Source organism: Gobius niger (genome assembly GCF_951799975.1).
Source record: "Gobius niger genome assembly, chromosome: 10".
NCBI classification, from domain to species: Eukaryota; Metazoa; Chordata; class Actinopteri; order Gobiiformes; family Gobiidae; genus Gobius; species Gobius niger.
Genome location: NC_136861.1, coordinates 18,060,895 through 18,072,533, shown reverse-complemented (window position 1 = coordinate 18,072,533; position 11,639 = coordinate 18,060,895).

Below are 11,639 nucleotides of genomic sequence, written 5' to 3'. Positions count from 1 at the left end.
TGCAGCCGTGACTGAAACCCGGGCAGGAAGTAATTGAATTTACAATCAATCAACTCTGACAAACCGTAATGGTCTCTGTGTACCTAATGCGATAGCCTTAATTAGTGGTTGCTGTGAGTTCACCGAGTGCCCAATAAAGCGCACTTAGCCTTAGGTACTGGTGCTGCCAGTTCTGCATTGAATATACAGCATGACCAACAATGTGACTGAGAATGAGATCAAACAAGGTAAAACATAAATAAACAACAAGTTTAGTGTCTGAACCGGATCTCAGGAAGGGCATCTGCCATACGACAAAGGATGCCAAAACAATAACTAACAGCACCCTCACTATATTGGGGACACAGCCTGTTTGAACAAGTGCACTGGTTGTGGAATAATAGCTACATCAGTGTTTCATCATGGCAACGTGTCAAGAAGCAGAAACTTCCCTCTCTCTTGGTACAGCCATGTTTTTTTTTGCCTTTTTCAGCTAGCTTATGAGCTAAAGACATGTGTGACCGATTCCTTCTTTTGAAAGACTGAAGAGGCACCAAGAGCACCCCCACACCTGCAGCACAGTGAAGGCGTAACAAGAGGCGTACAGGAAACAAAAAAGGGACAAACGAGGACTGTTGTGGAGCAGAGGGAGCGGAGGGAGCTGCGCAGCTGGAAGAGGAAGGAGAAGGTGCATTTCCTCCAGTTACTCCTGTTCCCCTTTACTTCCAAAAACACGTTGGTCAGGTTGGTCCACAGTGGCTGCGCGCTCATTCACAGCGGCTCAGGACCAACCCAATCTGAACGCAATTCCGTTGTGCAATTATAAAATGACAAATAAAGCACTTACTTCAAAGTTGTGCAAAGCATTCAGCACTGTATTCATTTGTTTTTCTGTTATTTTATTTATTTATCAATGGTCTTGAGCGTGACATCAAGTACAATAATTCTAATCGAGAATGGTTATGATTTGTAAAACCAAGGAAGACAAGAACATGACATTTTCAAACTTCTGTGTAATGATGCTTTGCATGAAGTGAACAAAGTATCTCGGGCCCATCATCACTGAGGACATGTCATTTATAGACAATGCAGAGTGTTGTGTGCCCAAGCCAATACTCTGGCATGGAAGTTTGGCTGTTGTACAGAGAGAGTAAAATTTATTTTAAAGCATGCTGTACTCCTTTGTACACGGCTCATCGCTGGACTCATTATAAGAAAGCCAGCAGGCACAGGCTGCAGGTGGCCTATAATGATGCTTTGCTTGTTCTTTTGAAGAAGCCGAGATGGTCAAGCACCACAGAAATGTTTGTCAATGCCAGAGTGAACACTTTACAGGCCGTACTATGAACTTTGATGCACAGCTTTATGTGTCGACTGAACATGTGTGAAAATGAAATAATAGTGTCCCTCACAAATATAAAATGGAGTCTGACTTGTGGACACATTGGCATGACTGTCTTTCCTGGAATAAAGATGAATTGTAATATAATTATTGTGTGCTCTCTTGGATGAGTCACATGTGCCATTTTGCAAGACAAGCTTCTGCTCTCTGGAACGGAAAATATAGTTCTGCTGTATATTCTAAGGAGAGATCCTTGTCATTCAAGTACATTGTGATGCAAGTAAAACATGCGGTTGCAATGCACCCTTTTGCAACCCAGTGTTATATGGATTTTACTGTTACTTTCGATTCCTAAGCACATGCCCACAGATGGACAAAAAGGATATAAAACATATTTGAAGTGTTCAGGGTTTTATCTGCATCACACGTTGCCTCCACAAAGCGTTTGATGTTTCATTTACTTTAGAGTGTTTCTGCAAATCTCTCAATTGTGAAATAGCTTTTATTAGCCCTCCAGAACAGCCTGCTGCATTTTAACGGGCCACGGTGGCTCAGGTAGAGAGGTTGGCGTTTCATATCCCGGCTTCCGCTGGTGCAAATTGTCACTTAGGCAAGACACTTGACGGATGAATGATTTTATTTTGGAAGGAGCAGACGGCGCAGATTGACAGTCTCGCTTCCGTCATTGACATGTCTATAATCGGAAAAATGTCTGCACAATATTTGATCAAATTTTCATTATCGCAATACAACGTGATACACTGTCACAAGAAACCACACCACATCACACAGTCACTTTCCTTTTAGTGAGAACAAATGTTAAAAATGTTGTTATGGTGGATTCATTTTGTTTCATTGCTTAAAATCATTTGTCTAAATTCAATACCACGCACTGTGTTGGTAAAATATTATGTTGCCATATTCGAGACAGTCCAATTTTTCCCATATTATGTGGCCCTATCTGTGCATCGAAGTTGGGTTTGCTGAAATCCTTCTGCAGAGAGAAAAATAATTTCAATGATGCATCCGCTGGTTCAGGGTCAATCGATTGAATATGATGAAATGTTCTTCTGTGTGTGTCTTTTTCAGAATGCATTCTCCAAGAGGGATAAGTGCGTATGCTTTGGGGGCTGGGCTGGGTTGTGGTTTTTCATTGATTGCCAACGGCTTCTAATATCCTGGGTGCTTTGGGGTCATCAGTGCCCTGTGGACGCCTCTAATGAGGGCCAGTGTTTGTTTTGACTTGATCAAACGTCACACCTGACAACTCCAAACCATCCTCTGACCAGCAGACGTCATCTCATTATCTCTGGTCTGTATGAGTCATACGGGCTCAAGGACTGCCAGAGTTTATTGAAGGATCTGTGCCATAAATTCAATTTGATACAAATATTTTTTTTGTTTTTTATTCAAGGAAGGAAGGAAGGAAGGAAGGAAGGAAGGAAGGAAGGAAGGAAGGAAGGAAGGAAGGAAGGAAGGAAGATTGTACATAGTTTAGTGTCTGGGTCAAACCAACCATAGGATTCTATAACATAACAAGGTTTTAAACAAAATAACTGAAATGTTATCTCCTCAGTCCCCCTGTTGGTCACGTGCTGTCACGTGACCATATAATTGACAAATTATTCTAAAAGTATCAAACAAAAATCATAAATCCATACAGACAGTTCTTTTCTGGTCTTGTAGACTGCCCACATTTCTTCTGGTCTTCTTAGACGTGTCCGCATTTCTTCTCTCGTCTTCTGGACTGCCCGCATTCTCCACCAGTCAAACTCCCGGAGAGTAGCGGAACGTGTCCAGAGCCAGATTTATTTGCAAGTCAGCAACGATCAGAAGTTCCCAAAATTAGAGAGACGACATGCTTCTTTCAGAGCTCTTTCCATGTCTCTCTTACAAGCATCAAGGATCAAGGAAGTCACAGAGATTCACAGAGATTCACACAGAATTATATAGAGTTGTTACAGCTTTGTATAGACAAAACAAATAGATACCATTCTATTCTCAGGCAGCTGCGCTGCTGTCCTTGTCTCTCATAACAAATTGTACAGAGTTTAGTGTCTGGGTCAAATCAACCTTAGGATTCTTTAAAGGTACACTGCGTAACATTTTGGACTGTACTGATGCGGCGAAACAAAACATGTTCCTAATGACACAGAAAATGCTGTTCCTGCAGTGTGTAATAAAAGAATGGACTTGGATGAGAAACTAACCTGTATATATACCTGTATCTCAAATTCTACCGCCTTTCCTCACATTTCCATGGAGACGAGCTGGAGATGTACCCACTCCCAGTAAAGTTTACAGTCACATCTTAGGAGGGATGAGCCTCATAAATGTTTGTTTGTACATGTATGAGGTATTTTTCAATTATGAAAATATACATAAAATAAATGCTTGTATTTCAGTTTTATTTATTGGGTAAAATTCTACGCGGTGTGGCTTTAACATAACAAGGATACAAACAAATAACTGAAATGTTATCTCCTCAGTCCCCCTGTTGGTCAGGCGCTGTCACATGACCAATAACTGATTATATAATATTTCATAACATTCTCAAAGCATCAAACAAAAAGCATAAATGCATGTTTTAACTCCAGATTTTAACTTAAAACAAATCCAAAAGCATAAATAATTCTTTGACCACAGACAGATAGATTTGGACTCCATGTAAATATCAATCAGTTGTTTTAGTCACAGAGAGAGTGTCCTTCATCTCCCCGCCTGCTGCTCCACAAACAGCTTGCTCTTAATGATGTTGGAGCGATGACAAAAATATCCGACTTTGTAACGCAAAATAGAAATTAAAAATAAACCAGTGGCTAAAAAAAAATTAAATAAATAAATCTATCTATCCTCTGACCAGATGTGCCCTTATGTTGACCAGACACTCTTTTGACACAACGCCTCAGAGCTGTCAAATCAGATCACATCAAATCAAGTTGTTTTTGTATGGCCCAATATCACAACAGGAGTTTCCTCACCGGCTCCAACCTCCGTCTGTCAAAAAAGTCGGGTCGAAGCTTCACCGCCAGCCCAGCAGGGACCAGGCAGGGAAAAAAGCAACTTCAAAATCTTGATGCGAGAGCAGCCAGTGTTAAAATAAAAGGTGTAAATTACCTTGGAGATAAAATATTGGCCTAATGGATTTGGACTGCAACATACCAGCCTAATTTACATTCAGGAATACCCAGGAGTGTCGTTCGTGCGTGGGTTGCCATAGGAACGGCCAACAGATCAGTTGGAAACCAAAATGGGGGGAATGACCGAAGATTTATTGAACCCCCATAAAAGATGCTGGTGTGGCATTGGTGAAGGCTCAGGGCTGCCTGTGTGTTTGGGTAAAGGCCCTCCGCTCTTTACTACGTACACACCACCGATCATAGTCCCTGAAGGGTAAGCCGCCAAACTGATTTTATTCTTCAAATATGTTTCACATGTCCTCTGTTCACTGTGGGTTCAAGTCACTTTTACCATTAAATGTGAGGAGGATTTTACAAAGTCTATCATTTTCAGGGCTAATGTCAGTGAGGTCGGAACTTGGTGATTATTAGCAAAAAAAAACAATTACAAAATTCATGAAACGGCAGAACAAAGTTTATGGATTAAAGGGGCTAGATGCAAGTTAGCCATTTTATACTCACTACTGCCACCTCAGGTCATACGTATAACTGCACCTTCTATATTAAGCTTGTGCATGACGGCACTTCGGACCCGAATAAACACCTTTTTGAGTGACAGTGTAGGATTATAGAGGCAGTTGTGGTGAATATGTCTGGGCTCATTCTACACATTAGGACATTGTTGAAACATGTAGGGGGAGGAACATACCTAATTTTAACATTTTTAAACTCTGTATAGTCCCTTTAACAAATGTACAGTAAGCAGAAGCAGTAAGTGTCAATATGACAAGTGTAAACAACATGTGCAGAAAACAATAATATGACAATAATCTTGACGTTTCATGAAAAGCAAAAAGAGAGAAAGAGATGATTTGATGTTTTTGCTTTGCATCACAATTGTGAGATCATTTTGAGCTGAAGACTATTTTCTCACTCGTTTTAGCAATTCAAAAATTCACAGGTGTTCAGCAACTTTCAGCCAACAAGAAGTGTTTACTACATTTTATTTTTTATTTCTTATTTTTTATAATTTAACTAAAACTGAAGCCAGCAGCTACGGTGGAAGGAAAAGGTATGTTAAAGCTTTGGAATGTCTCACATTTCTGCCTAAATTGGTCATAAAATGTGGTCTGATCTTTATTAAAATCTTAAGAATGAATAAACCGTGTCTGCTTAAACTAATACCGCCCAAACATTTACATGTTGTCATATTCTTATTGGCCATAACATTAAACATTCACAATACAGCGTGGAAAAAGTAAGTTAACACCCAGAAATCGCAGTTTTGTAAGTAAAAAGGATTGGTCCAAGATTCCTCCTGATCATTGTGAGCGTCTGATCTGCAACTACAGAAAAGCAGTTATTGCTGCAAAAGAAGAGTCAGCACCTACTGAATACAAGAGAGTCCATGCTGTTGTGAATGTCTCAGGTTTTTTGCAAAATATCTTGTGAATAAATTCTTCTACTGATGATAACACGTTGTCCAGGCCTTGAAGTAACAAAACAGCCCCACATTATTTTCCCTGCTCCAGACTTCACAGTGAGGATAGTGTAGAGATGCTGATGTGCTGTTCCATTTTTCCTCCTCACATGACGTTGTGTGTTCCTTTCAGAGGAATATCAGTTAGCCTTGGAGCTTGGATTGTGATAGCCCACTTGCCAGTGCCACCATATTGCATTAATCTCAAACACAAAGAAAAAAGGTAACAATTGCATAAATGTTTCATCCTGCCGGGCTCAGACAAATGCTAGTGACACCATGAAAAACTGCAAAGATAATAGAAAACAAGCACTAACTGAAACCCACCTGATCGGGGAATTGAACTGAGGCTTTCTTTCTGTGAGACCAGAGCACTAAACGTTGCCAAAACAAATGACATTTTCGTAAACTGTAATCTCTAAAACGGTTGCTTTCTATGACAACAGCTTATACATTGAATCTTGAGCTCTATTGAAGCATTATAGATGCTGGAAGGCAGGAGTGAATTATTGAAAGGGATGCTCAAGGCCGTGTGTTTGTGTATGGGCCCCACTGACTACGTCATTCGGTAGGTATGCCGTATTATGACGTATTATGATGTATTATGCGATATCGAAGTTGAAAAATCAAAACCAGAGAGGCAGCTGCAATCGGTCTAGAGACAGATTTATTGACAGTAATCAGAAGTTCAAACAGGCAATTCAGAGGCAGTCAGTTGAGACATTGTAACATACATTCATCAACTCCCATGTCCTCTCTTGTTCTGAAGAAGTCTACAGATTGTATTTATATGCTATATGATGTGTACAATGAGGGCTATTTAAACCAACCAAAGTGAACATTTTTGGTACGTTTTGGTTTTCAGCGTAAAAAAAGACTAATTTACCCGGCACTAATGACGTTTTTTGCCTCAATCGAAAAGAGGCAATATGCAGTTTGTTCGCAGCCTCTCACCTCCCCCATTGCTTGTGATCGCGGCTGTTTTTAGTGCCAAAACACGTCATGACCAATATGTAAATCTCCTGTGCCCGGGCTTTGGATAAACAAACCAGCGTCAAGCTGTCACTGCAGAACTTGATAAATAGAGTGTCCTGAAAGTGAGTCCACAAGTATCAAAAACGTTTGGCAAAAGCATTGGTGCGTTAGAATCTAATGCTATGATACCAAATTCAGTGTGCCATGTTATTTATATGTGCAGGTTCTGGTTCAACCTCTTAACACCCACCTGAACCGAGAGCATTTTATTCAGCTTTACCCAAATCCTGTAGGCCAGAGTAACACCTCATTTGAACGCTAAGACTTGCATCTCATTTGCATCACATTTTCATCACATTTTTGTTACATTTTTTTGTCAAATTTTTTATCACTTTTCTGTCACTTTTCTGTCACTGTTTTTGTCACGTTTTTCTACATTTTTCGTCACTTTTTGGTCAAAATGTTGTCAATTTTTTTGGTAACTTTTTTGTAGCAATTTTTGTCACTTTTTTTGTCAAATTTTTGTCACTTTTTTGTCAAAAATGTGTCACTTTTTTGTAACATTTTTTTTTTGTTTTCACTTTTTTGTCACATTTTCATCCTTCTTTTCATCTCAGTTTTGTTGATGTTTTCACTAAATTTTTTCCAGAAGCTTTTGGATTGGGGTAAAGCCAAACGGGAGAAAATATGCTCTGTTCAGGTGGAAGTTAAGGGTTTAAAGGACGTATACAAATTGCATGAGAGAGGAAAAGGAAAAAGTAAAGTTATACATCTGAGAAAACAGAAAAGCAAGGATTGAGCTCAGACCAATTTAAATACAAATAAAATCCAGAATAACCTTGCTGCTTGCCTCTGTGATCAATGGCTCTTGTTTGTGAAAAGGAAGGACCTTTACAGTGGCATTTGCGGCTGATTGGATAAAATGCAACAGCAACAGCTTAAAACGTAGAAAAACAACAAACCATATGATTGCAAAATTATTTATATATACATTCTTTAGTTTTGCAAATGTATAATTGCATTACCCTTAAGGTTTTTTGTATCTTCCTGCTGTGATATTGAATGATGTGGACTCAAATCATTCAGTAGGAGCACTGCAAGGATTATTGTGAATTTTTTAACACACACACACAAAATTCAGTTCACGGTAATAACTAGAGACATTATTTTACAATTTCTTTACAGAAAACTACACACAAAACTCCAAAGTGGATCATGCAAAAACGTTAACTTACCAATTGTTTGCGCCCCAGTACAGTCTATCACATGGAGACCTGCTGTGACATGCTCTCCACTGAATCAATGTGGCAAAATCATTTCTAGTTCTATTCGAAAATGTGAAAATCAATCTGTGCAAGCCTGTGCATTAGCTTGTCTACAAAATACCAATGGAAGCGACAAAGACATTTCTTCCCACACACTGGTGGAAGTCATCATTTTCAAGGCCAAGTTTTTTGCTCAACATTGTACAGTAGAAATCAATCTTCTGCTGATTGAGTGATCTGTATTTGAGACACAGTACAGACTAATTGCCCCCTATTCAATATCCTGCCATAATTAAAGCTTGTCTCCAAGGAAATTATACCATCTGAGGTGAAGGGTTTTCACGAGAAAGATGCTATGTTCTCATGAGCCGAGACTCAGTTGTGGATAATCAGTTAAATTTGACAAACACAAGAGAAACTCACGTTCAATTCTATGATGTGTGCATTGAAAGCAGCAGCATTTTAGATATGGCAGCCATCCATTGTTGTAAATCCTATAGGACATAATAACATAATAACTTGATCATGAATGGACTGAAAAGAAACAAGCATACGGAGTTATAGGTTTCATTGTCATCATTATTGTTAATGTTACCAGCTGCTCAAGGGCTTTTTATGAAGCATTTGCAAGACACCACCTTGAGTCTATATCTTACTCTTCTCATCTCAGCCACATCACGACTGGTTCCTCACACCCATCACACAGTCAGTCTCTTCAGGACGGAGACAGCGGTGCCTCGGGGCAGGTCCAGCTCCGTGTCCTCCCTCCTTCTGCTTCTGCATTCACCCTTCAATGGCGCTGAATTCTGACCACCCTCATGTTGTATATTCCAGGAACATATTTTTAGATTATGCTGTAATATTTGCACCAAGGATTGGGAAGTAATTTGTGTTCTCAGTGCTCCACATGTGGTGGAATTGAAAATAAAGCTAATTGTAAAATGGAGCAAAAACATATTCCCCATATATCAAAAATATACTGATTGCAAGTTCACATCTGAATTTAGTGCACAGAGCTCTAGCGTTAGTACAAACTGACAACAGGACAACAGATGGTGTTAGGAAAATGCTGCCCTCGTGTCTGCGTAGGCGTTGTGTGCCGTGTCATGTTTATGCATTTGGAGTGTCAGCCTCTCCCAGTCAATTTCAAGTGCCTGATGCAAACTATTACCATCATTACCTCACATCAAAACAGCGTTATCAACCCCTGACCGATATGTATTATTCACAGAATTGGTGTTGGCTTTTATTTTGGTACATTAATGCAGTAGAATAACACCACAGCCTTGGCATTTGCACGGTCAAGGTCACTGTTACTATCTGTAGATTATCTACAGGCGGCATGCACCTTCTAATGCCCGTCATACTTCTGTTAAACATTGATATTTAACATGGTTTTATTCCCCTCCTGGACCCGCCACCTTAACGTGGTGGAGGGGTTTGAGCGCCCGAATCATCCTGGGAGCTTTGTTGTCAGGGGCTTCGTGGTCTCCCATGGCAAACAGGTCCTATGTGACCAGACAGACAAAGAGCGGTTCAGAAGCCCCTTATGAGAGACCAACAGGCCCAGTTAGAACCATGAGGCCGTCCTTCTGTGGAGCCATAGGGGCTAGTGCAATGTGATTTGGGTAGCTCCAACAGCTGCTCCCATGACCCAGCAACGGAAAAGTGGAAGAAAATGGATGGATGGAAGATGGTTTTATTGTAAATTTAGAATTGATATTGTATCCTCAAACCCTTGTTGCAAAATGAATCAAATCTGAGAATTGAAAGGTGGAAGCATAGGGAGGGCAGGGAAGGGAGAGAGTTCAGCTTCCTGACAGCCAGGTGGATAAAGCTGTTCTTCAGCCAGCTGGACCCTGCCCCTGGACTCCGCAGTCCTTCATGTCAGTGCACTGTAGACACTACTTTAGCATCTCTAACTTTGAAGGCAGACGTGGTGGATGGTAGGCAGAAGGCAGACGTGGTGGATGGTAGGCTAATTATAAGTTTACATGGAAGAGCTGATCAAAATAAGAGTTTGAGGTGAGAGATTGGGGTATTAAAAACGACCTTCTTGCCGTGAGGTGAGAGTGCTAACTGCCTGACATGCTGCTAGGGCCTTCATTCTGTGCATTAACAACTCCGCCACAACGCCGCGTTCATTTAGTATAGGCAGCTCTGTCAATTCTGAAGTCCTGCTCATCTGAAAACTGGATAACAAAACCCTCCTGGTGTGAGAGTTACTCATTTTGATGCTGACCTATGACCTTATTCTTCAATTTAAATATTGAGGGCTCAAAAAGCACAGCGCGGATTTTTCAGTCAATGACAAAAGCCAAAACGTATTAATAGAGACAGTTATTCAAAATAGATTCATTGTAACAAAAAGAACACAAAGGTCCAGTTCAATTACCACATTAAATTCTCTACATGATGCATGAAGTGTGATTTTTCTGACTCATCCTTACTCATACTGAGTAACGTTATGAGGTTTTTCAATCCAAAGAAATATAAAGAAATCAACAGGTGAAATACTATATTTAATGTTGATTTGTTATTTGATTACAATGTAGCCTGAATGCATCTCTCCTCCTCCTCAAAGGCCTCTATAGCACATCAAACAACAAAGGCACATTAGCATATTGAGTCGCTGCAAATGCCAGTGCATAGATTGATATGCAGGGACAGCAGCTCTACACCAATGTCTTTTTTTTGTGGTAGAGGAATAAATCATTCATTAAATTATAAAAATCAAATGGATAACTGGAAAGTTGGCGGTTTGAATCCTGGCTCCTTTTGTGCTCACTTCACCCACCGTGCCTCCTGTGTCGGTGAACATTGGTGTATGAATGAGAGCGTGAATGGGTGAGTGGTTCCTTGATGTACAAGTGAAAAAAGCAATATGAAATGAGGCCATTTCCTTTCACACATCCTCACATTCCCCTGTTGAATGTCAAGTTTCTTTTGTGTGTAAAAAATAATTTGCTGTTGCCTTTAGAAACCTTGCTGTCAATGATGTAGCTCTATAGCATTAACCCCTCCACCTCCCCATTGTCATGTGTTAACGTCTGTCTACTACAGCTATGGGTCCTTTTGCAGTTACTTATACTATATACATTACACACATACATAATCAATTTATCGACGATGACTTTTGCCACTTCATTATTGTCGATTGTTTAACGGGTTATCTTATCTGACCGTACGAGTTCATGATAAATGATTAAATACTGGACAGTGTTCTTATTTTCCTCAGCCAATTACCTCATTTGTCAGGAAATACCTCGCATGACCTTACTGAAATGCTACTGTCTTTATCTTGTATCTGAATTGTCTGTGGCTGTACTACGAGTTCCAGTCACATGACATTTTGTAGTTACACACACACACACGCCCTTTTGAGAGCTTTTGTCCTTTTTTTTACGTCTTGAATTGTTAATCTCTACGGCAACAGTCCTACTTCTTCGTTACTTGAGCTGCAAAACGCGTCACACAAT